Raw genomic sequence first — 25,311 nt, forward strand, 5'->3', positions numbered from 1 at the left:
ACACACAGACACACACACTCTTTTCTCCATCTTTTTTCTAATTTTTCTTGCACTTACCTATTCATTCTCAACCCCCTCTTGTCTCCCCCCCCCCCTCTTCTCTATCTCCCCATCTCTCCTTCCCTCCCCCTCTTTTTCTCCCTCTCCATCTTTCTTTCTTCTCGGAAAATAAATTTGGAATGTTACGAATCCTTTCAATGCACCCCTTCACCCTTCTCTTTCTTTCTCCTTCTCCCGAGCAATCTTCTCTCCCCACTCGTCTTTCCTCTCACCTCTCTTATCACCCTCCCGTCCCCTCCCTTCACAATCTCCTTCCTCCCTCCTTCTCTTCTTCCCTTCAGCTTGCCCCTCCCCTTCTTTCTTGTTCTCCCATTCTCCTCCACGCTTTCTTCCTCTCATTTCTCTCACCCATCCATTCGTAATCCCCTTCTTTCTTTCCTTCCTTGTTCTTTCCACCTTCGCCCACCCTCTCTCTCCTTTCCTACCTTTCTCTCTCTCTCCCTCCCTCTCTCCCTCCTTCCGAAGTGCTTTCTACCTCACGTGTTTCCAGGTAAATAGTTAAGTTTCATTCATTCGTTTCCTCCTTGTCCGTCACACCAAGGAGGAGGCAGGTGAGAGAGAGAGAGAGAGAGAGAGAGAGAGAGAGAGAGAGAGAGAGAGAGAGAGAGAGAGAGGTGAGTCGATATTTTTAACTCGGTGTAAGTCAGAAATCACACCTGGCCTTAATTATTTGATGGCGCATTGTTCTTACCTGGACGAATAATGGATGCAGAGGAGGAGGAGGAGGAGGAGGAGGAGGGGCAGCAGTAAGGTAAACGGGAATACGTGAAGCGAAATGGATAATGCGATAATGGAATAATGTTTAGTCGTAAGAATATTTTAAGTTTACGAGAAAATCAGACTCACCTCCCACCTCTCCCTCTCTCCCTCTCCCTCCCTTCCCCTCTCTTCCCCGTCTCTACCCACGTTCCCATTTCTTACGCCGAGTCTAATATCACCTCCTCCCCCTTCCTCCTCCCCCCCCCCCCCGCCTTCCCTTCATCCTTTCCCCCTAATCCCCCCTCCCCTCTTCCCTATACCTTTCCTCCCTTGCCTCAGTCTCCGGGGAAATAAATAATTGGATACAGTGGTGCACTTTTGTATTGCTCCCATTTGTAATCGTAATGGTGGTGGCGGTGGTGATTGTGGTGGTGGTGGTGGTGGTGATGGTGGTGGAAATGGCAGTGGTATTTTTGTTATCATTATTATCGTTGTTATTTTCATTCGTAGTCTTATTCCTGCTCTTATTCTTGTTGGCGGTAATGGTGATTGTGGTTGTAGACGTAACAGTAGTGGTAGTAGTAGTGGCAGTAGGAGCTTTATCATCATCATCAACAGCAACAGTAGTGGTGGTGTGGGGGGAGGGAAGGGAGTAGGGGAGATTGGGGGGCCGGGGGGGCGTTAGCGGGGAAATCAGTTATAACAGGAACGAAAATACACATCCTCGTAACGTAAATCGCCGTGGCTCCATCAGGTCCACGTATTGTCCCCCAAAACATGTTATTTGTACACATAAACAGATAAATCTCGCCTGCAATCTATACGTCGCGGCAGATAAGTGACGAGGCGAGGCGACAAACACGGTGCCGATAACTCGCCTTCACGCACCCTTCACCACTTCCTCCTTTTGACTAATTTACTGCAGTCTCTCCTCCCCAACCTGGTCATAATCGCTTGTCACCTTGTTCCCTCATTTTCTGTTGTTATCATTTTTTTCCCTCTCTAGATGTGTGTTTTTCTTTTTTCTCCTTTGTTTGGCTATTTTGTTTGTTTGTAGTTTCTTTTTCCCCTCTTTCCTCATTATCGTTTTTCACCTTGTTTCCCTTTTCTCGCCTTATTTCTGTATTTTTTTTCACTGTAGGTATGTTTTTTTCGCTCCCTTTTCCTCCTTTTTTTCCGGGACATGTTTTCTACCTATCTAATTCACCTGCGTCTCTTCCCCAACTTTTTTTTATGATCGCTTGTCTCCTTGTATTCCCTCTTCGTTGTTTAATTTCTGTTTTCTCCACTCTAGGTGTATGTTTGTTTGTGTTTTTGGTCGTGACATGTGTTCTATATGCTTAATTTTCATCATTTTTTCCTCCCACACCTACTCACAATCGTTCTTCACCGTGTCTTCCATTTTTTTCTGTTGTCTAGTGTCTCATTTTTAATCCTCCGTAGGTATGCACTTTTCATTTCTTTCTTTTTTTTGTTAGTGTTAGTGAGACGCGTTTTACTTATCTATTTTATATCAGTGTCTCCTTCCCACTTCCTCATAGCCACTGTTCAGTTTGTTTCCCTTATATTCAGTTGTCTTATTACTCTTTCTTTTCTCTGTAGATCCTTTTTTTCCCATTGTGTCTGTGAGTTCTTTTCGCTTCATTTTTTGTGTCCAACTACTATCACTCCTAATTCCGGTTCTTCTTTGTTCTCGTCGTCTTCCGGGTGTGTGCGTTTAGTATTCTTCCTTAACGTAGCGTGCCCGTTTGTTGAGCCTAATATGTTTCCCCCACATTAACCACCGTTTGCTCTTGTATTACAGTTTGTTCTCATTTTCCGTCACATTATTAAAGCTAATGTTTCCGTATCCCTTTCTTCGTCCCAATGAACTTTACTCCTTGACGTAACTGCTCTTTATCTCATTACGAATCTAAGACATGATAATAGTTCCGATTTATTTTTCCATCATTCTTACGCTCTTGCAACTTTATTCCTCTCTTTATTTTTCTCATAAAATATTCCAAACTTTTCTGTGAGTGTGCCTTGCTCTTCTTCTTTGTTCCCCTTCCACTATTGCTTCTCATCCCCCTCGTTTTCTTTCCTAGTGTTTCCTCCTACTCCCCCCTCCTCCCTATAGCCTCTCTGCCTTCCCTTCCACCCCTCCCCCCCGCTGCAGCAGGCCTAAACGCATCAGCCTAGGCCTGGAGGCTCCGCGGCGCCACAAAACACTCACAACTTACCGTTCGGCGGCCGCTATCGATCGCCGCGCGGGGAGGGAGACAAGGGGCGCCCCGCCACCCCGCCACCCCGACACGCCTATCAATACCTCCCCCCTCCCCCCGGCTCTCGGGAGGGAGGGAAAGAGGGAGGGAGGAAGGGAGGGAGTGTTTCACGGCGGGGGAGCAATGGCGGCCCCTCCCGCGTGTCAGGGGGGATGGGACAGCGGGAGGAGGGTGGCTGCCGCTGGTTGGCTGGGCGGGAACCAATGCACTGATTGTGGCCCGCTGGAGAGTGAGGGAGGGATGGTGAAGGGAGGGGAGGGAGGGGTGGGTAAAAGAGGGGTTTGTGACGGAGTGGTTTGAGTGGTGGTGGGGTTGGGTGGGTGGGGGAGCGAGGCTTTTGTTGTTGGGGGATGGATAGATGGGGGACGTGTTGCTATATTTTATTGAGTGTGTTTTTTCCACTCTTCTTTTTTTTCTTTTTTGTCTGTTTTCGTATTTGCTTTTATTATTTTGTCTTATGTGTTTATATTATCAGCGTTGCCATAAAGATTTTACTATATTGCTTTTTTCTGTTGATGCTAAATTTGATATAGATTTGTTATATAAACATACCAATTGGGAATAGCTGCCGATATCCATTTATGTATGTATGTATGTATGTATGAATGTATTCATGTATTTATGTATGTATGTGTCTGTGCATGTATGTTTGTATTAATGCTTAAACACCTTCAGCACCTTTTGCATATACCCTTTTTTTTCCATTATTCGTATTTTTTTAACTGCTTTAACTTTTCTCGCCTTTATGTCTCATCTCCTTTACTGCTCAGCTTTCACTATTCATATTTATTTCAGTTATTTGACTCGTAAACTCACTTAATGTTTCTTCAATTCCATTTATTCCCTTTTTTGGTCGTATATTCTTTCACCACTTATTTTTTTCCCTTTGTTCCAATCATACACCCATACTTTTTTTTTTCATTCTTCCGTTCGTCCACTACTGCCATCAACACGGAAACCTTCATCTGCATCACTACAAAGCATCTGTTGACATGTCAATCCAGGCATTAATATAAGGGTAAACTCTTGTAACTAAGACCTCAAATCATCACACACACACACACACACACACACACACACACACACACACACACACACACACACACACACACACTGCAGCATCCATCGGGAAGGCAACACACAACGCACACACAGACAACGTCAAATAGAAGGAGCAACGTGACGTGACGTGCATACAAACACCGCTCAACGACTACGTAACGAGAGAGAGAGAGAGAGAGAGAGAGAGAGAGAAATTAAAAATGAGGTAAATTTATCAGATTATAAAGATAGCGACAAGAGGAAAAATATTTGGTTAATATTAATATGAACACAAAATGATGATAGTACTGAGAGTAGAAAAATAAGAAATAAAATATGAGGAAGAAGAAGAAGAAGAAGAAGAAGAAGAAGAAGAAGAAGAAGAAGATAAAAAGATAAAGAAGAAACAAGAACAAAACATAACAAACAATACCAACGAGATGAATGATGACGAAGAAAATAAAAAAAATAAAAAAGTAGAAAAAAAGAATATAAGAAAATGAAAAATAAATAATTGAAATGAATATGAGGAAAATGAAGACAGTGACGACAGTGAATATTGTGACAATAAAAGAAAAAAAAAACTGTGGATACGCGTAAAAAAAAAGTAAAACAAAAGAAAGAAAAGAGAGACAAACAGAAGTATGACCGTAAAGAGAAAAAACAGGAAGCAAAGAAGTGAACGACCACAAAACACACACACACACACACACACACACACACACACACACACACACACACACACACACACACACACACCTAAAAACAAATTATAGCCAATACGTCTCCTAACCACCACCACCACAACCACCCTCCTCCTCCTCCTCCTCCTCCTCCTCCTCCTTCTTCCTCCCCATTTATCTCCATTGCCGCCGAACAAACAGACACCCGTTGTTATTAACTCGTACACAACGGGATCGCGAAGCACCAATTACACATATTAAAGACGTTTTAAATCTTCCTCTACCTCTTACCTTCTTGCCCCCTTACCCTCAGGCTCCTCCTTCACCCCCTTCCCCCTCTTCTTCTTCCTGGCTTCTTTATCCCTCTTCTACTCCTCTCCCTTCCTCTGTGGTCTTCGTTCTAGTTTTCGTCCTTCTCGTCCTCTTTCCTTCTCCTCCTCCTCCTCCTCCTCCTCCTCGGGTCTAATTACGCATTTGCTCATTAAGATCCCATTACGAACGTCTGGTATTGGATACGCCTTAATTCTTTGATTTTAGGTGTGTGTGTGTGTGTGTGTGTGTGTGTGTGTGTGTGTGTGTGTGTGTGTGTGTGTGTATTATTGTTTTTTTTTTACTTCTATCAATTTTACCATTATTATCAACATTTTTATTATTAGTGTTATACGTATGATTGTGATGATGATGATCCTTCGTATTGGTATTAATTTGAGTTACCTTTTTAATCTTTATTTTTATTTGTTTGTCCATTCATTATAATATCTCATACAAAGCAGGTACTAAATCATAGTTCCTGGTCATCACGAACATCTAAGAATATTAACCTTCATCTTTTTAGTAACATTTCGTCGTATTGCAATATTTTTCCCTCTTTGGTTTCGCCATAAAAAAATGTTCCCTTCCATGCCTTGTTTCCGTAATCATTTTCTCCTTGCACTCGCCTTCCCAGCCTCCCGCCGCCCTGTGCTTCCCGGGTGTTTAACGTTTTAGTCTCTTTAAGGCGAGGTACCCCAACTTCATTAATCTTTATACACACACAAACTTTGGACACGTCGATCCTTAAGTTGATCCAATTTGATGACTAAATACTTGCTGAACTTACCTGAGTGAGGAAAGTTGTCCACGGCGCCGGGAACAGAGGAGGAGGAGGAGGAGGAGGAGGAGGAGGCAGAGGAGGAGAGTAGAGGAGGAGGCGGAGGCGGAGGAAGAGGAGAAGGAGGAGGCGGAGGCGGAAGCGGAGGACGAGGAGAAGGAAAGAAGGGATGCATATATGTAGAAGAATGAGAAAGTGGGGCTGATAAAAGCGGTGAGGATGAAGAGAATGAGGAACAGAACGAGAACAGTGCTAATGAAAATGAATGAAAGAAAGGTATAATCAAGGAATAATGAAAAGGATGGATTAAAGAAAGCCATAATCAGAGAGAGAAAGGGAGAATGAAATTAGTGAAGAAATAGGATGAATAAAAAAAGATAAATATGTAAAAAGGAAGAGGAATCAAGTGAAAAAGTGATAAGTTAATGAGGATGAGGAAGAGAAGGAAACACGATCGAAGGAGCAGAATAAAGAATAGGAGTAAGAAAAAAGGGTAAAGTGTAGATGAAAATAAGAAAAGGTGTTAACAGTCTTCTTTTCCTCCTCTCATGTTCCTCCTTTCCATTCTCATCCTCATCCTCATCGTCCTCTCTCTTTTCCTTCCTCTTCAAACGCCACAGTCACCATGATTCTCCATTTCCAGCTTCTTCTTTTTTCGCTCATCATGATCCTCTTGTCGCCTTTTTTCTCCACTGAGGAAATCTCAACACTTTGCTTCGTCACGGCACTTATTCATCCTCTCCTCCTTCACTCCCTCGCCCTTTCACTGGACATCACAATTGTTTCTTTCTTTTCCTTTCAACACTTTCACACGAGCCAAATGGTAAAAAAGAAAATGGGATGGGAAGAAAGGGCTATTTTTCCACACTCCTTTCTTTTCGGTTCTATTCAAAGCAGCTGTGAAAGTAAGGAACAAAACTACGTGTGGCTGTTTAGAGGTTCGGAACATGAATGGAAAAAAAAATAACAATGTTCTAGGCCGTGTTCTCCTAGTTCAAGATATCTTAGTTGATGTATTTTCTTTTCTTTGACTGATTTTCCTTGCAAGTTAGCCAATTTTTTCTTTGGTTATTTTCTTGCTTGTTCTGTTTTCCTTTTTTTTCTTTTCATACTGATAGAAAATCGTCTGTGCTAAAGGTTCATCCATTAAGAAAACGCTGAGCACACTAAGGGCTTCCTGTTTTCTGTGTTAGGTTTGTTTCCTTGTCTCTCCTTCCATATTCTGTTCTCTGGTGTTCGTCTTCGTATTGTTTCTTGCTCCCTGGCACCAGATATCTGTGGAGGAAGAACTAGTATAAATATTTTGGAAATGTTACAAAAATAATATACACCGAAATAAGATACAAGAAATAAGAAATAAGTATTCCAATTAAGAAATTTGAATATAAGAAAAATACTCAAAGTTGACGTCTTACTAAAAGAGGTTGAAAAGGACGCAGATTTCTCTATCATCAGTAATGTAGTTTTTTTACCCCATTTTCCCTCTATCTTTTTTAGAATAATTTAACTCAAAGAAGAGGACAACTAGAAGGGTTTGCAAAGTTACCTTGTTCTGAGCTTGCCTGTCAAAATCTATTATACTCTGCGCTTCTGCGACACATACTGAACTTTTTATTATTATTTAAGGCTAATTTCTAAAGCCCGTCAAACTTGAGGGTATTCAAACTATTCATAACATTAGAGAAACAATAATTAGTTACGTAAGATCGGCGCATATCGAAGACAGACTTTCATCCCTCGCTTTCCCTTTCCCTCAGTCATGCCTTCTCCTATATTTTCCTTTTCCATTTTCTTTCCTCCCTTCTCCTTTGCGTCTCCATTTCCTTCCTCCCTCCACCCCCTTCCTTCCCCACGTTTCCCTCCAGAAGAGGTCACCAAATATCTAGCGGATCAGGTCACAAGGCACACGTAAGGGCTCTTGAGGGTAGACCACTGGCCCGGAGACCCTGAAGGAGGCTTAAGGGAGGCAGGGAGGCAGGACGAAAAGGAGGAGGAGGAGGAGGAAAAAGAAAGAGAAGGAGGAGAAGTACGAAGAGGAGACGGAGTAGGAACAGGAGGAGAGAGAGGAGTAACAGAGAAAGTGGAGGAGAAGCAGTGTACGAGATAGAAGGAAATGCTGAGGAGATAGAAGGAGGAAGGAATAAGAGAAGAGAGGAGGGATTTAAACACAACGAAGGGAAGGAGGAGTAAGAAGAACGAATTCGTAAGCATGGAAGAGCAGGGAAGAGTAAGGCTACACGAGGGAAAGGAGGAATAGAATTAGGAACAAGTAGGAAAGATGAAAAAGGAAAATATGTGTCGAAAAGTATCCTTATAGACTATGGAAATTTCAGGAACGAGATGATGAAAAGGCTTAAGGAACAGATGGATGAGATAATGCCGAGATGATAAATTAAAATGTGGCAAGGAAAAGTTTTTGAGAGAAATTTGATTATGATGTTGAAAAAGGTCATATTGGGATTGTTTGTTGATTCTAATGAACTGGTAACGGACTCCGATTTTTCTGTTTGTGTGTTTCTGTTTTCCTTTTACGTAAATTTATGTTAAGGAAACTGTATTACTTGTATTTGTGTATATGTGTGTTGTTATGTTTTTGTTTAATTTTATACATATATTTTAAAATTTCCAAGTCCGAACTCAGATACTAACTCGTGACTTATGGGAGAAAAACTGAGCGTGTAATAAGAAAGAAAGAAATAACAGGGCAATAAACTGCTTCAAAATAAGACGGGAAAAACTTTAGAAAAAATCAGAACACAACCTAACCGAGTTCTTGGCGGGTTAATCTTGAACGCTGGAAGTTGTTATGTTCCAGACTTTCGTTCAATAAGTTTATCAAAATCATCGTCTTTTCATATTGCACTCGCCTCCCTAATCATTTTATTTATTGTTTTAGCTTCATTTTTTTATGGGCCATTAACTTTTACAGCTTTTTTCTTCCGATCATCCTCCTTATATTATCTCCCATCTCCCCGTCCCTCTCCTCCTCCTCCTCCTCCTCCTCCTCTTCCTCCTCCACCTCTTCCTCCTCCTCCCTGGCCTCTTTCCTCATCATTGCCTTCCGAAAATTAACCTCGCACGTCTCCATCTTTTAATTCTTTCCTTCGCCTTAAAGTCTTAAAATAATCCATGAGAGAGAGAGAGAGAGAGAGAGAGAGAGAGAGAGAGAGAGAGAGAGAGAGAGAGAGAGAGAGAGAGAGAGAGAGAGAGAGAGAATTATCATTGTTTGAGGATATATTATGTACTGTCTCTAACACCCCCTCACCCTCACATCACCCTCCCCACTCCGATCACATCCTTCCCATGACTCCCTCTCCCTCACTCACTTTCTCTTGGTCTCTCTCTCTCTCACACGTTCTCTGATTTATTTACTTATTATTCTCTGGCCGCTGTTCTTATGCCGGCACTCCATTTGAATTTTGGCCTGGCTCCCGACGCTCGCCCATCGATCAGCGACTTGAAATATGGACACTGTTATCGGCATCCTGTCCGCCCTTCCCCCACGCGCAAGATTAAAGGTCCAAGTTTCACTCCTCAGCCGGAAGGAGATGGGGAAAAAAGGGGGGAAGGTGGCAAAGGTACGGAGGAGGAGGAGGGGGGGGGGTCGAAGGAGGAGGAGGAGGAGGAGAGAGTGAGGGGCTAATAAGAGGGTGTAAGGAAAGAAAGGAGAAAGATACATAAGAGGAGAAGGAGGAAAAGGAGGGTTGGGGAGAAAAGGAATAGCAGGAGGTTGCAAAATAAGAAAAGGGAGAGGAGGAGGTGGAGGTTGTGGTCTGGCAAGAAAGAATAGGAGGAATAGATGGTGGCAAAAGTGGAGTATGATGATAATTAGTTGGAAGAAGAAGAGATTGGGAAGAGGGAGGAGGAGGGGGTTTAGGAGGATAGGAATAGGAAGAAGTTGCAAAAGAAGAGTATGAGGAATAAGAAAAAGAGTAGATAAAGGTGGTGTTCTGAGAGGAGAAAAAAAAATAGTACCAAAGGAGAAGTGGTGGCGAGAAAATACAAAAAAAAAGAAGTGGAAGTGGAGAAAAGTAGAGAAAGCAGTATATTAAGGGAATAAAAAAATGGAAAAAAGATTAAACTAGAGAGAGAGAGAGAGAGAGAGAGAGAGAGAGAGAGAGAGAGATTAATATATGGAAGGGGAAATTTTTGACGTCCCTCCACAGGTCAAGATCGCCTTACTTAACCCTCTGTCAGTCTCTTGAAACTCGGAGCTAACAACGTCGAGCGGAGGCAGGAGGAGGAGGAGGAGGAGGAGAAGGGGAGAGAGGGGAAGACGTAATAAGGAGACATGGAGGGAGGGAGGGAATGAAAGAGAAGGCGTATATGGCGATAATATGAAGAGGACGAACGGACAAGAGGATGAGGAAGAGGAGGAAGAGCAAGAGAATGACCAGGAGCAGAAGGGGAAAGAGGAGGAGATGCAAGAAGAAACAGAAAGAGGTCCGAGTATCTATGGAAGAAGCCAGATGATGATAACCCTAAGAGGAAGGTTGAAAGGAAATTTAAGAGCGAAATGGACGGTGGACGCAGGAAAGGAAAATACAGAAAGGGCACGAGGGAGGGGGCGGTGCTCGTTAACCTGCCCACACCTGGAGAGCCTCTCGCTGTCAGGTGGAGGAGGCAGCACGTGGAGGAAGCATCTCACGAGCTTCGTAAGAGAAAAATAAAGTTTCCTTCACCGAATTTTTAAATAGGGCGGGAGTGTAAATATTGAAAATGTATATATACAAATATTCGATAAAATATTGGAAAGCACATCAGAAAAAAAAAATAGGGGACTGAATCTGATGTAAAAAACTATAGAAGAGGAAAACATCGGACAAATAAATATATTCTAAACTTCTCTTTTACATAACAGTATACTGGAATCAAATTATTAGGCCTTCAAATATTAATGAGCGCGTGAGTGAAGGATCGCTAAGAGTGGTTGTGCGTTTATTACTTTTTTTTCTGCTTCGAAGATATATACTTTATTGAAGAGAAAATGATAAAGGCTAATATTAGGCGTATAATTCCAAAGTCACAAATAAGGAAACTGATTTATTTCAAATTAATTGCACTTCATATTTCCATCTTAAATTAAAAACGAATCTATGAAAGGACTAAGCTCATGACCATTGTTGTTCAAACTAATGTTCTGTAGAAATTTATAATAGAATATCATTTAGAGAGAAAAATAAACGATCAATATATTTACAATGTAGTTTGGAAACTATTTGAAAAGAATCAGCATGGGAGTCAGTTGAGCGGCAGCACTAGACAGCATCACAGTACTCAAGGATCATTGCAGAAGTGTATTTAGTGATTAACAGTGCTTCAGTTATTGATTCGGAGCTGCTTCATATACGTACAAAAAAGTTAAATCACGCCCGAACTACGCGAATCACCTGACATTATTTTTTGTTCAAATATTATGCTTATATCTGTGTGTGACCATTTTGATGAAGTATAAACCTACGCCTGGTTCCCATTACAAAACAAATTAATTAATATATACTGATATAGGAGTTCTGTACTCTCAGTCAGAAGTGTTTGCGTAGTGTTAGATATATACCTTTTTACGTTAAAGTGACGAGCTGGTGTGGTCATCGACTTGCATTGAAAAATTCATGATAGTTCATCGAAAAAACGCAAAATATATCAACATAGTAAATTCTGAGTACCTAGACGTCCATTAAATATTTTAAGAATGAGAAATGAAGGTGAATTATTAATGTGCAGGAGAGAGAGAGAGATATATATATATATATATATATATATATATATATATATATATATATATATATATATATATATATATATATATATATATATATATATATATATATATATATATATATATATATATATATATATATATATATATATATATATATATATATATATATATATATATATATATATATATATATATATATATATATATATATATATATATATATATATATATATATATACATATATATGTATATATCAACAAAAAATCATTAGCTTATTCAAAAATATAGATAGTTAAATAGATAGATAGATATTTTAAAGGTATTGTGAAGAGAAACTGTGTGTATGTGTGTGTGTGTGTGTGTGTGTGTGTGTGTGTGTGTGTTCGCGCGTGCGTGTGTGAGGTGCGCGGGCGCGTGGGGTAATTATCCCTCTCTGGCGCTGCTTTGATGTAACGAGATTTTATGCAGCATTGAACTCCCAATTTATGAATAGGAAACGACGCGATGATGCAAATACCGAGCTGAGCCACTAGCCACCCTCCTCCTCCTCCTCCTTATTCTTTTTCCTCCCCTCCTCTTTTCCCTCCTGGACGGTAACGGGGAACGAAGTGAAGAAAAAGCAGAAAATAGGAATAAAGGCTAAAGAAGAAGAAGGAAAGGGAAGAAAAGGAGGAGGAGGTGAAAGAGGAGGAGGAGAAGTATAAGGATGAAGACAAAAACCAGAAAGAGGGAAGAAAAAGATACAAAATATAAAGGAAAAGAATGACGGATGCATTAGTTTCTTTCTTTCTGCGCTTCGTCGTCACCTTCCCTCCTCTTCGCCCTCACGTCAGGGGCGCCGCGCCTCCCCCCCACCCCTGTGCCTCACGTAAACAAGCGTTGCCCTGATGGCGAGTTTCTCGAGGGGAAAAATCGGCGACACAGACTCAAAAACAGACCGTGTCAAATGATGGACAATTTTTTGTTTTCGTGTTTTTATTATGTTTATGCGAAGCGAATAGCGGCTTGGCGGTGGTTGACTGATGTGTGTGTGTGTGTGTGTGTGTGTGTGTGTGTGTGTGTGTGTGTGTGTGTGTGTGTGTGTGTGTTCTGCCTCAGGTTGGTTCATACATAAAAATTCGATGTAAAATGCCTGTGTTGTTTAAATTGATGTTTCTTTAGTGTTTCAAAAATGGAAAAATAACATTAAAAAACATTGATGTGCATAGGGTAGGCGGTGGCCGAACTGGTAGCGTACTGGACCCACATTCGCCGCGTGATGGACGACGCGGGTTCGAATCCTCACGCTACCACTCGGATTTTTCAGTCACCGCCGAGTGGCTTAAAACTACCCACATGCTGTCCTGAAGACCACCCATCAACCCGGACTCTAGAGGAAGCCGTCCAAGCGAATCAAGAACGAGTTCCGGGGGGCAGCATGAGCCAACGCAAGATGGCGCCACTATAAACACTCGCCTGCGCCAGAACGGGCTGGGCCGACCATCAGGCCCCACCTGGAAGAAGCCTTGGGCCGACCATCAGGCCCCACCGGGAAGATGCCTACCGGCGCAATAGGCAATAACGTAAAAAAAAAAAAAAAAAAAAAAGCGATTACAGTTATTCTTTGTACCTAATTACACTTGATAACAAATATGAATGAAAGAAATATATTGATGGCATAGAAAGAAACTTAATCACTCACTCTCACTCACTCACTATTTACTCACTCACTCACTCACCCACAAGTACTCACGAATCATTAAAAAAAAAAAGCATTCACGCCCTCCCCACCTTTCAAAAAATTACACTCAACCACAAACCCAAGAATAACCATCACCACCACCAACAACAACAACCAAAAAAGAAAATCGTGCCCCTTGAAAAAATAGAGTCAAAAGGAAATATTGAAAGAAAGGCTCCAGATGTGCTTGGGTCCCTTTAATACCGCTGCGGGAGTCACTATGAGCAGCCAGCCAATCATACCAATCTGAGACACACGCCGCCACACCTGTGAGGGATGAAGTGAGGCCGCGGAGGAAGGGCGGTGATTGGTGACTCATTTTGTCTTAGGAGGAGGAAGAGTAGGGGTGAGTGTGAGAGCTAGAATTAGAAGGAGAATAAGGTTATGCTGGCTACAGGAAAGAAGAGTAGAGGAATGAGCGCTAAGATGGTGGAGCAGAAGGAGGAAAAAAGGGGAAAACAAGACGACAGGGAGGAGGAGGAGGAGGAGTTCGAGAAAGAGGGTTACGATAAGGAGAAGGAGAAGGAAAAAGAGGCCAAGAAATGAATAGAAAGAGGAGGTGTATATAGGGTACTAAAAGGGAGAGAAGTAGTAGGAGGAGAAGGAAGGGAAAAGAATGACTAAAACGATGAAATTTAGAGATATGAGGGAAAGGATGATGCGTACGAGAAGGAAGAGAAAAAAAAAGAGAAGGAAAGAGAGATGAGGAAGAGGGATGAAGAAGCGGGAGAAGAAAAGGCAGAGAAGGACGAATACAGGAAGTAAAAGGAGGAGGAAGAGGAAAGAATAAAAACAAGGAGGGAAGAGAGAGAGAGAGAGAGAGAGAGAGAGAGAGAATAATAACACTTTCCCTCACACCTGCAGCCTGAGAGAGCAAACCTGATCTCGCCCACTAAATCTCATCCAGCAAGGTGTGTAAATGTGTGCAGATTACAGTTTCCTACATTATCCCTCTCCCTCATTCTCTCCTCCTCCTCCTCCTCCTCCTCCTGTTCCTCCTCCTCCTCCTCCTCCTGTCCTCCATCAGTCGTCGCTTCCTTCTCCACCACCCCCATTTTCTTCTACATACATGTTTATTGATTCTTCCTTGCTCCGTTTACTTGTTATATGAGAGATGAGGAAGAGGAGGAAGAAAATGACAAAGAGGCGGACTAAGAGAACGATTCATGAGGAAGGAAGGAAGGTAGGAACGAAAGATGTTAGGAGGTTGAAGGGAAAGGAAGGGAAGCGAAAATAAGGAAAGGGAAGGAAGGTAGGAACGAAGGATGTTAGGAGGTTGAAGGGAAAGGAAGGGAAGCGAAAATAAGGAAAGGGAAGGAAGGTAGGAACGAAAGATGGTGGGAGGTTGAAGGGAAAGGAAGGAAAGCGAAAAGAAGGAAAGGGAAGGAAGGTGGGAACGAAAGATGGTGGGAGGATGAAGGGAAAGGAAGGAAAGCGAAAAGAAGGAAAGGGAAGGAAGGTGGGAACGAAGGATGTTAGGAGGTTGAAGGGAAAGGAAGGGAAGGGAAACGAAGGAAAGGGAAGGAAGGTAGGAACAAAGGATGTTAGGAGGTTGAAGGGAATGGAAAGGAAGCGAAAAGAAGGAAAGGGAAGGAAGGTAGGAACGAAGGATGGTAGGAGGTTGAAGGGAAAGGAAGAGAAGCGAAAAGAAGGAAAGGGAAGGAAAGGAAGGGAAGCGATAAGAATAAAAGGGAAGGAAGATAGGAACGAAAGATGGTGGGAGGTTGAAGGGAAAGGAAGGGAAGCGAAAGTAAGGAAAGGGAAGGAAGGGGGAGTAAAGGAGGTACAGAAAGAGATGGAATCGTGTAAGAATAACGAAAGGAAATGGGGAAGTGTGAGGATGAGGTTGTAAGGATGTCTGTGTAGGAGTAGAAGCAGCGAGTGGAGTCTCTAATCATTTAACTCCAAGACAGAAGTTTTTATAAGCCTTTTTTTTCTCTCTTTGTTTTATTCCATGGCCTAGAATGTTTTGTTTTCCTCTTTTATATTTTTTCTTGTTTTTATTTGTTTGTGCAGCTGTTTTTATCGTTATTATTTTTTGTGTAGTTGTTGTTTTATTACTGTTTTCTTGTTCTCCTTTTTTCCCTCTTTTTTCTCTATTCTTTTGTCTCGTTTTTTACCCCGATGTTTACTTTGTTATTGTTTAGTTTGGGTCTGTATTCTTTCTGTGGTGGGGTTTCTCTCTCTCTCTCTCTCTCTCTCTCTCTCTCTCTCTCTCTCTCTCTCTCTCTCTCTCTCTCTTCGTTGTTTTCTTTATTTTCCTTCTTAATACAGTATCATATTATATTTCTTTCTCATTTCATTTTACAACTTCTAATGTCATATTTCGTGCATTTTATTTCCCTTTGCTCTTCATCTTTTTCTTTTACTCTTTTTCTCTTCCTCCTCATTCCTCTAACTTTTCTTTCCACACATTATTTTTCGTATCTTTTTATTTATTCTTTTTCGCTCCTGTCGCTGTTTTCATTTCCTTTTGTTATATTTTCATTTCCTCCACCATCACCACCACCACCTTCTTATACACTCTTGCAAGCCCCCGACTGAGACTCCCTCCTTCTTCTGCTCCTCCTTCTTCTCCTCTCCCTCCTCCTCCTACCATCACCAACACCACAACTACCACCTCCTCTACCCCTCCCGTAAGCCCACCATGTACACCCACCTCCTGTTCCTTCTCCTCTTCCTCCTCCTCCTCCTCCTCCTCCTTCTCCTTTCCCTCGACACAGACAAACTCCCGTGCCGCGAGGTGGAGAAAGCCGTCAGCGTCAGCCTTTCGCGGTGTGATTAATGAATTCAACTTCCCAGCCAAAGAACTTTTTCTCTGCTCTTCATTTTCACCAGACGAGCGGAGCAGATGGCAGAATGATGTAAAGGAAATGAGATTATGGCTGAAAGATTTACACAGGTTATTACAACTCGTCTGACGCGCGCGCTGGGCCGAGGAAAGGAAGGAAGGAAGAAAGGAAGGAGGGAAGGAGGTTGAAGGTAACGAAGGGAAGGAAAGGAAAGGGAAGAGGATATGAAGAGGGAGAGATGGAAGCGTGTAAGATCAACGTAAGGGAATGAGAAAATGTGAGAATGGTGTTTAGAATTTGTGTGTGTGTGTGTGTGTGTGTGTGTGTGTGTGTGTGTGTGTGTGTGTGTGTGTGTGTGTGTGTGTGTGTGTGTGTGTGTGTGTGTGTGTGTGTGTGTGTGGAAGAGAAAAAGTCTGCAGAAAAAAATATTGTACACACTTTCTTCCTCCTCTTTTTCTCTCCTCTTTCCTCCTCTCTACCCTTTCTTCTTCTTTCCTCTCTCCTCCTCTCCTCTTTACCTCCACTAAGCAATGCAGGATAGGTGGGAGGCAAAGCGAGTGTAAATTAATTATATTCGAGTCTATCCTCCTCCTTCTCCTCTTCCTCCTCCTCCGCCTCCTCCACCTGAAGAATATTACTTTTAGATGTTGAATGGCAGGGAGACGCGCCCCCTTCCTGTATTATCATCCCCCCCTTCCAACCTCACACATCACCCGCTCCCTTCTCTCTCACCCTCTTTTTCCATCTCCTCGTGACTCCCTCCCCCCTGTGTGTGTGTGTGTGTGTGTGTGTGTGTGTGTGTGTTGGAGCTTAATAGTGCAGTGGCTAGCATGCTCAACTTAAGACTGAGAGGCCCTTGGGTAGATTCTCTGGCGAAGAGGAGTCAGATCGGTTGTCCCCTTTGATCCAGCTGTGAATGGGTACCGGGTGTCAGTCAGTCGAGTGTCAGTCAGGAGTCAAGATTTTCAGGAAGGATAGTGGCTGTCGATCGTGAGTCCAGCGCGTAATCAGACCGGAGTGGATGAATGATATACACTTCAGAAACGTGTACGGCAAGGTGACACAATATCTCCTGATCTATTCATATCTTGTTTAGGGGAGGCATTCTTTTGTAACCTAAACCACCACCGACCTTATTATTTAACCCGCACATCCTTTCATTTGTAGGCTAATAGAGATATAGCCTACACCAACCTTGCATTTCGTCCCATTCCCCTAGCAGCCAATCTTTTTTACAAACTTCCGTAGCCTAAAACACCCATAGCTTAACCCGCACCTCCTTACACGCACCCATAAAGGTAATCGTATACCCCACCATCGCCAGACACACACACGCACACCTGCCCTGCCCTGCCACCCACCTGTACCTGACCCTCGTATTCCGTAACCCACATATCCTCTCCTCACCTTCCATTAACCCTTCCCGCCCGGCCTCCAGGAAGCGGCGTGCCCCTAGGAAGAGGCGTCTCATGTGACATTCTTCCAATTTGATGTCAATTTTCTGGCCAATTTTGTGCTCCAATTTGGCCCGTGCCGAACAATAACACTGAAGATTGGAAGGGAGGCGCCGGGGAAGAGGAACGTGTGAAGGAAAGGCGGTGCGGAGGGAGTAAGGGAAGAGAGGAGGGAGGAAAGGAGGCAGGGAGAGTCAAAGATATGAAAAGGAGGAAGAAACGGAGTGACGGAGAGTGACTGGTTGTGCGGCATGATGTATGAAGTGTATTGAATGTAAGGCTTAGAGGAAGAGGGCCATGGATGTATAAAGGAAGAGGGGAAATGGTAGGAAGCAAGGGAGGTATGAGGGAAGGGAGCGGCAGAGTGGTTGATTGTATGGTATGATGTATGAACTGTATTGAATGTAAGGCTTGGAGGAAGACGGAGATGGGTGTATGAAGGGAGAGGAGAAATGGTAGGAAGAGGGGGAGGAGTAAAGGAAGGAGTGAAGGAAAGTAGGACAGAATATAGTACATGAGTATAAAAATGTTAGAGAGAGAGAGAAAGAGAGAGAGAGAGAGAGAGAGAGAGAGAGAGAGAGAGAGAGAGAGAGAGAGAGAGAGAGAGAGAGAGAGAGAGAGAGACTTTATAAAAATTCTTGAGAAGAGCAGAAGGAAGGCACAAGACATCAAAAGAGACGAAGAGGAAGATGTACAGGAGGAGGAGGAGGAGGAGGAGGAGGAAGAACTAAAAGCTGGAGGGAGGGAAGGGGGCACAGGGAAGAAGACTGTATGAAGGGACGGGAGGAGAAGGAAGAAAAGAGACCAGAGGGAGGTAAGGATGAAGAGAGGAGGAGGAGGAGGCTGAAGGTCTTGTGCGGCTCACCACCCCCTGGGGCGAGATGGAAGGCAAAATGGAGCAAAGGAGAGAATATGGAGGGAGGGGAGGTAGGGAGAGAGGAAGTGGAGAGAGAGAGAGAGGGAGGAAGGGGAGAGAGGGAGGGGAGAGACTCTTCACATCGCCCCATAATTCAAATTTTCTTCTTCCTCCTCCAGCAATTTCTCTTCCTTTGCAGTGAGCTTGTTTCTTATTTTCTCTAAGTTTTGCGTTTTCTTTAGTTATTTTTTTCTTTTCTTCATTTTTTCTCCATGATTTTAGTTTGGGTTGCATTTCTCACCATCTCCATCATCACTATTACCATCACCATCAGCCTCGTCCTCATCACCATCACCATTAAAACCATCACCGCCTCCATGGCTGCCATCACCATCATCTTAAATTTGATTAATTGATGGACGCATTTTTATCAACTTCCATCAGTCTTGCCTTGCCCTGTAAATATCTCCTCCTCCTCCTCCTCCTCCTCTCCCCTTCTCCTCCTCCTCTTTCCTCATCTCCGCTTCCTCCTTCCAGAGCCCCGTTGAGCGCCTCCCGGGGAAGTGCGTAAAGGAGCCTTTCTTTCCCCTCTCTTCCCCTTTTTAATGTGTACAGTGTAGCTTCCCCGCTGAGCCTCGCACAGAAGAGGGGCTGCAGCAAAGGGGGCGAGGAGGAGGATCGAACTAGGGGCGAAAAAAGGGGGAGAGAGCAGCAGAAATGTGGTGGTAATAGAAGGTTGTTATCGTATAGCGAGAGGAAGGAGATGGGAAGGAAGGATAGGAAAGTAAAGGTAGATGAGGTGATTGAAGAAGTAAGGAAGAAAAGAAGATAAAAAACATTGAGAGGGGAAGGTTTTAAGGAAAGAGAGAATAGAGAAAAAGATGAAGCAAAGGGAACTCGGAGATGTGTGTATATGTGTGTGTGTGTGTGTGTGTGTGTCCTCGTGTCTATAGGAGTGTACATATTTTCAAGACGGAACACACATTAAACGGCAGAATAAGGGGTGTAGTATAGTATGGAAGTAATCACTGTACGGATACCTGCTGGAAAGGTTTAAAACGCACAGCAGCAAAGGTAAAACAGAGCAATAAACGTAAATTAGGGCAAGGCATTGATCCGGGCACAGGCGGCCATCAGGGTAATAACTAAATTGGATCCCACACCCTCGTTCTTTGGGGAGCAGGAGGAGGAAGAGGAGGAAAAGGAGGAGGAGGAGGAAGAAGGGGGTTGAGGAGGAGGAGGTGGTTGTCGAGGCGGTGTGGAAGGGGCAACGGGCAATAAGTTTCGTGATCAAAAAGCTGCTTCATGTTTCTCGTCAATCTGAGGCGTTCTTTTTAGGGGGTATAATTTTCCGCCTCCGTTTGTAGCTATTTCTTTCTCCCTATCTCTTTGTCTCCTCTCTACGTCTCCTTATTAATGGTTCTTGGCGCTATTTCTTTTCATCAGAGATAAATTTTCTTTCTGTCACCTCGTCTCTAGCTTGCCTCCTTTCCTCTCCTCTCCTCTCTGTCTTTCTCTTTCTTTCCTTCTCTCTCTATCTATCTATCTAATGCCCTTTTTAGTATTTTTTCTCTACAATGCATTGCTGCAATTTTACTTGCTGGAGTATTAAAGTAGTATGAAATAGTAGAAACAGCTGCCAAGAAGCAATGTGGTCGCCTGGGTGAGATGCAGGCTGTCCTTCTCCCTCCTGAAATTAGCCTTGGTCTGCCTGAGAGGAACCAGGTCACCTGTACCCAAAACCACCCACATTGCCGACCTGGACCTTGAGGCGACGGTGGTTGATAGTCGTATCAACCACAAGCTCTGTTAGCTTAAGAAAAATATATTTAGTAACGTTTGTAATACTAAGTTTAGATGGTTGTCGGCCACAGTCATTGGCAGGGTGGGGCCAATGAATTACTTTGTGAAAGGATATGAGAAAAGATACCGCTCACAACGCAACTCTAATGGATGGAGGCCCGTTAAAAAAAATGAAATAGTAGTAATAGTAACAGTAGTAGTTGTAGTAGTAATAGTAGTAGTAGTAGCAGTAGTAGTAGTAGTAGTAGTAGTAGTAGTAGCAATAGAAGTAGTTGGTTATGTTTTTTTGTAAGAATACTACTATACTACTTGCACTGATGATGATACTAATACTGTTACGAGTACTCATACCACCAGACACAGAGGGACAGACAGGCAGACGAACAAAGAGACAGACACACACACACAGACAGACAGACAGAGAAAAGGATAGATGCAGGGATGGAGGAGGGAGGGAGGGAAGGAGGGAGATTGCGTGAACTGATTGATGTCTGGGCGCAATTATCGAGCTGGGAAATTAGTCTTATCGCCTTGCCTCATCACTTTTGTCTCCCGGGCCACGGCGGCAGCGATTCTCCTCTCCTTTCTCGCACGCGTTTCCCGTTCCTTTCTGAGACGATAATGCCGCGTTCAGGATTTTTCATTTTTTCATTTTCCTGGCATGAGTACGTTTTATTTTCCTTTTTTTCCCGTTCCTTTCTGAGACGATAATCCCGCGTTCAGGATTTTTCGTTTTTTTTCATTATCCTGGCATGAGTACGTGTTATTTTCCTTTTTTTCCCGTTCCTCTTTGAGACGATAATGCCGCGTTCAGGATTTTTCATTTTTTTCATTTTCCTGGCATGAGTTCGTTTTATTTTCCTTTTTTTCCCCCTTTCTTTCTGAAACGATAATGCCGCGTTCAGGATTTTTCATTTTTTTCATTTTCCTGGCATGAGTTCGTTTTATTTTCCTTTTTTTCCCCCTTTCTTTCTGAAACGATAATGCCGCGTTCAGGATTTTTCGTTTTTTTTCATTATCCAGGCATGGGTACGTTTTATTTTCCTTTTTTTTGTTTTTATTTTTTTGCAGTGTTAGTCAGTTAGTTTGTTAGTTGGTTATGCATTGTCACGTATTCTCCACTTTCACTGATTATTTTTCCTTTCTTTCTAGTATCGTCTCATATGATCATCTTTTACTCATGAATTTTTTTCTTTTATTTTTATCTCTCATTATTTTTCCTTATTTTCTATCTAGCATCGTCGCATATTATCTACTTTCTTGGATCAGTTTTCTCTTTTCTCATCCTTTGTTGGATATGCTCTCCTTTTACCCCGTTATTTTTTTTTTCAAATACCTATTACTTTCTTTCCTTTCTCTTAAGCTTCGTCGCATCAGTTTTCTCATTGTTTTTTCTCTTCCTTTGTTGCATATGCTCTACTATTACCCGTTATTTTTTCTTTTTTTATTTCAAACACCTATTATTTTTCTTTCCTTTCTCTTAAGCCTCGTCGCATATTTTCTACTTTCATGGATCAGTTTTCTCTTTTTTTGTCTCCTCCTTTGCTGCATAAGCTCTTCTATTACCCGTTATTTTTCTTTTTTTTATTTCAAACACCTATCATTTTTCTTTCCTTTCGCTTAAGCTTCGTCGCATATTCTCTACTTTCACCCTTCATTTCACTCCACCTCCTTGTTGTCAGTCTCCGTCTGCATATACTCGTACACTTCCTCCTCAAGCATCTCCTTTTCCTTTTCCTCGTCCTTTCTTTATGTGCAACTGGTTTTCGATGTGTCTTTCCCACACTCATAAGCACTAACCTGTTCCCTTTAGAATATGATTTTTTTTCTTCGTTTTTGTTAAAATTAGTTTCCGGCCTTACTCTGTATCCACAATTATTATACTATCATTTTTTTTTTTCTGTCGTGTGTCACAAGTGCTGCCTAGTAATTATGATACGATAATAATATGACAAAGAATATGAATAATGATGCTGATGATAATAATCATAATAATAATGATAATACTACTAATAATAATAGTGATAATAATAATAATAATAATAATAATAATAATAATAATAATAATAATAATAATAGTAGTAGTAACAATAATAATAATAATAATAATAATAATAATAATAATAATAATAATAATAATAATAATAATAATAATAATAATAATAATAATAATAATAATAATAATAATAATAATAATAATAATAATAATAATAACAATGAAAACAATAATGTAAACAATAACAGAACAACGCCAAATTACAAACACAACTCCCATTTTACGTGTTGCCGCGCAAACGAACCGTTTTATTTTAACATTAAATTGGAAACCCATAGTACAACGCACGCACACACTACACATGCATGTATACGTGTGTGAGTGTGTGTGTGTGTGTGTGTGTGTGTGTGTGTGTGTGTGTGTGTGTGTGTGTGTGTGTGTGTGTGTGTGTGTGTGTGTGTGTCAGTCTATGTTCGTGTTCATATGTGTGCGCAGAGGGGCAGGTGATTGCACACTTCAAGGCCACAATTTGCATGAAAAGTACACGAAATGCAGGCTAAGTGAAGGAAGTGAGGCGAGAAAGTGCCCCTTGCAGTGTTTCCTCTCTCACCGGGGCAGGCGGCGAGAAGGATGGCGGTGGGAGAGATGGGGCGGCGGATGTAGCGCAAAGTGATGGTAGGGAGATTGTAGGGAAAGCGGAGGAAAGGGAAGAAAGACTGCTATACTGGAAAGAAGGGATGTGGTAGACGAAGATGGCGTGTAGTGATGAAGTCGGAAAAGTAGAGGAAGCAAATATAGAACGAAAATATGACACGAAGAGAGAAATTGTGATGGGGAAAGGATTGATGTATAGTGTAGTTAGAGAACGTAATACTGAAGAACATATAGTGTAAAGAATGACATTAGGATTGGAAGATTAAGAGTGAAAAAATGATGACATATAGTGATGAAAAATTAGATAGTAAGGAGATAAAAACGAGGTAAGGGAAGGAAGGAATGGCCCAATAGAATGGAAGAGAAAGGATGACAGAAATATATGATGATAAGGAAATGATAGTTGATGAAATATGGCCACAGGAAAAGACAACGAGAGAGAGAGAGAGAGAGAGAGAGAGAGAGAGAGAGAGAGAGAGAGAGAGAGAGAGAGAGAGAGAGAGAGAGAGAGAGAGAGAGAGAGAAAATTATTGCATGAACGATGATGGAAAAATGATGACAGGAAAAGGATGAGAGGAGAAAGTGAGAGTGACGAAAAGGAATGATAAGAAGGGCGTAGTCTTGATCGGAAAGGGAAAGTCAACACAGGTGATACATTATACATTGCTCATTGCATAGACGGACATTCAACACTGCTCCTTAATGTATTCTTCCTCTCTACCTTTTTTTTTCTTTTCTGCCTTCCATTTATTATTTTCTTTCCTTCCTCTTCCTTCTTATCATGGTCTTCCTCCTCCTCTTCCTCCTCCTCCTCCGTCGCTTCTTCCCATCAGAACACAATTACTTGATTAAATTTCATCTTTCGGCTTCACTTTTCATTCTCCTTACCTCATTTTTATATTTTTTTCCTACAATGCATTTTTTTCTATTTTATTATTATTTATACTGCTTATTCTCATTCCAGTATCAACAGAATCTAATCTAACTTAATCTCTTCCTCCCTCTCCCTCTCTCTCCCTCTCTCATCCTTCCATTTTGTCTCCTTTCAAGTTGCCACATTAGTTTTTATAGTCCTTTTCCTTCTTTCCTCCTCTCCCAAAATACCTGTAATTATTTTCCCTCAAACAGAAGACAAACAGAGGACAATTTTCTTAGTACTGCTTTCTTAATGACATAGAAGTCGAGGGAAGGGAAACATATGTTTACTCAAATAATAGCAAAGATAAAAATGGATAAGATCGAGTAAAAATAGCTAGATAAACAGAAATAAATGAGGAGTAACGAGATGTAAACAACTAAATAAATGATAAACGAGTGAATAAGTGGATAAACGAAATAATAGCAGGAAAAAGAAGCGTAGGAGAGTAGAAGGAAGAAAAAAGGTGGAGAGGTTGGAAGATGAGGAGGAATAGGAGAAGATGGAAGAGGCAGAAAAAGAGAGAAACCAGTTATGTATATTTCTCCCCCAAGAAGTAATATGACTGAATCTTTCCCTTCTTTCTATCACCGCATCCCCTCCTCCTCCTCCTCTTCCTCCTCCTCCTCCTCCTCCTCCTCCTACAGGCGTGTGAGTGACGTTCGATCCTCTGTAAGCCTTATCATGGCGTTCTAGTTATCTGTCAACGATGCAGGAGGAGGAGGAGGAGGAGGAGGAGGAGGAGGCGTGTTGACAAGGGTGAGGGAGGAGAATAGATGATTGGACAGAATGGCAGGGAGGGAAAGGAGGAGGAATGGATAGAAAGAGGGAGAGAGGCGGGTAATGAGGAAGGGAAGAGGAGGAAGAAGAGGAGGAGGAGGAGGCAGAGGGAATTCAGAGGGGAGTGAATGCGAAGGAAAGGAGAAGAGAGGAACGAAAGGAGGGAGGAAGTGAAAGAGGGAAGGAATAATTCAGTGGAGATCGGAGGGGTGAGTGGAGTGATGGAAGGGGAGGGATGGAGGGAGAGGAAAAGGAAATCGAAATGCAGCTGTGGTTGAGGTGTAAGGCTTCAGAGGTGAGTGAAGGGGGAAGGGAGGGAAAAGGGAGAGAGAGGGAGGGAGGAAAACTGGTGGGGGAGGTAAGAATGGAGGGAGAGAATGAGGGAGTGAAGGGCTAAATTTTATTGTCAGGACGGACGTGGAAGGTTTTCTTAGAATTGGCAGGAGAGAAATGAGAGAGAGAGAGAGAGAGAGAGAGAGAGAGAGAGAGAGAGAGAGAGAGAGAGAGAGAGAGAGAGAGAGAGAGAGAGAGAGAGAGAGAGAGAGAGAGAGAGAAATTACCCCCTGTTTCTCATATACAATACACATTTATCAACCTGAAATGGAGAAAAAATGGCAGTAACATAAATTTTAGCGTCTTGTTACTTTTTATGGCGTCAAAAAACTACTCTATTAAGTATATATGCGCACCATCAAATTTAGGAAGGTTGTTTGTTCATGTCACTTCAAGAATGATGTTTGCCTATTCATTCGTATTGTTCGACCTCTTCACTTTCATTTT

General features: G+C 42.2%; 1 long non-coding RNA gene across 2 annotated transcripts in view; it reads right to left on the reverse strand.

Moving 5' to 3' along the window:
* The window catches only part of LOC127000040 (uncharacterized), a 96,945-nt gene that overhangs the window by 10,722 nt on the left and 60,912 nt on the right, over positions 1-25,311 (reverse strand). For both annotated transcript variants that reach the window (XR_007753754.1, XR_007753753.1), the window contains exon 4: positions 5,847-7,112. This is a non-coding gene — a long non-coding RNA (uncharacterized LOC127000040). The remainder of the gene's footprint in view (positions 1-5,846; positions 7,113-25,311) is intronic.

The sequence above is a fragment of the Eriocheir sinensis genome, chromosome 17, assembly GCF_024679095.1.
Source record: "Eriocheir sinensis breed Jianghai 21 chromosome 17, ASM2467909v1, whole genome shotgun sequence".
NCBI lineage: Eukaryota > Metazoa > Arthropoda > Malacostraca > Decapoda > Varunidae > Eriocheir > Eriocheir sinensis.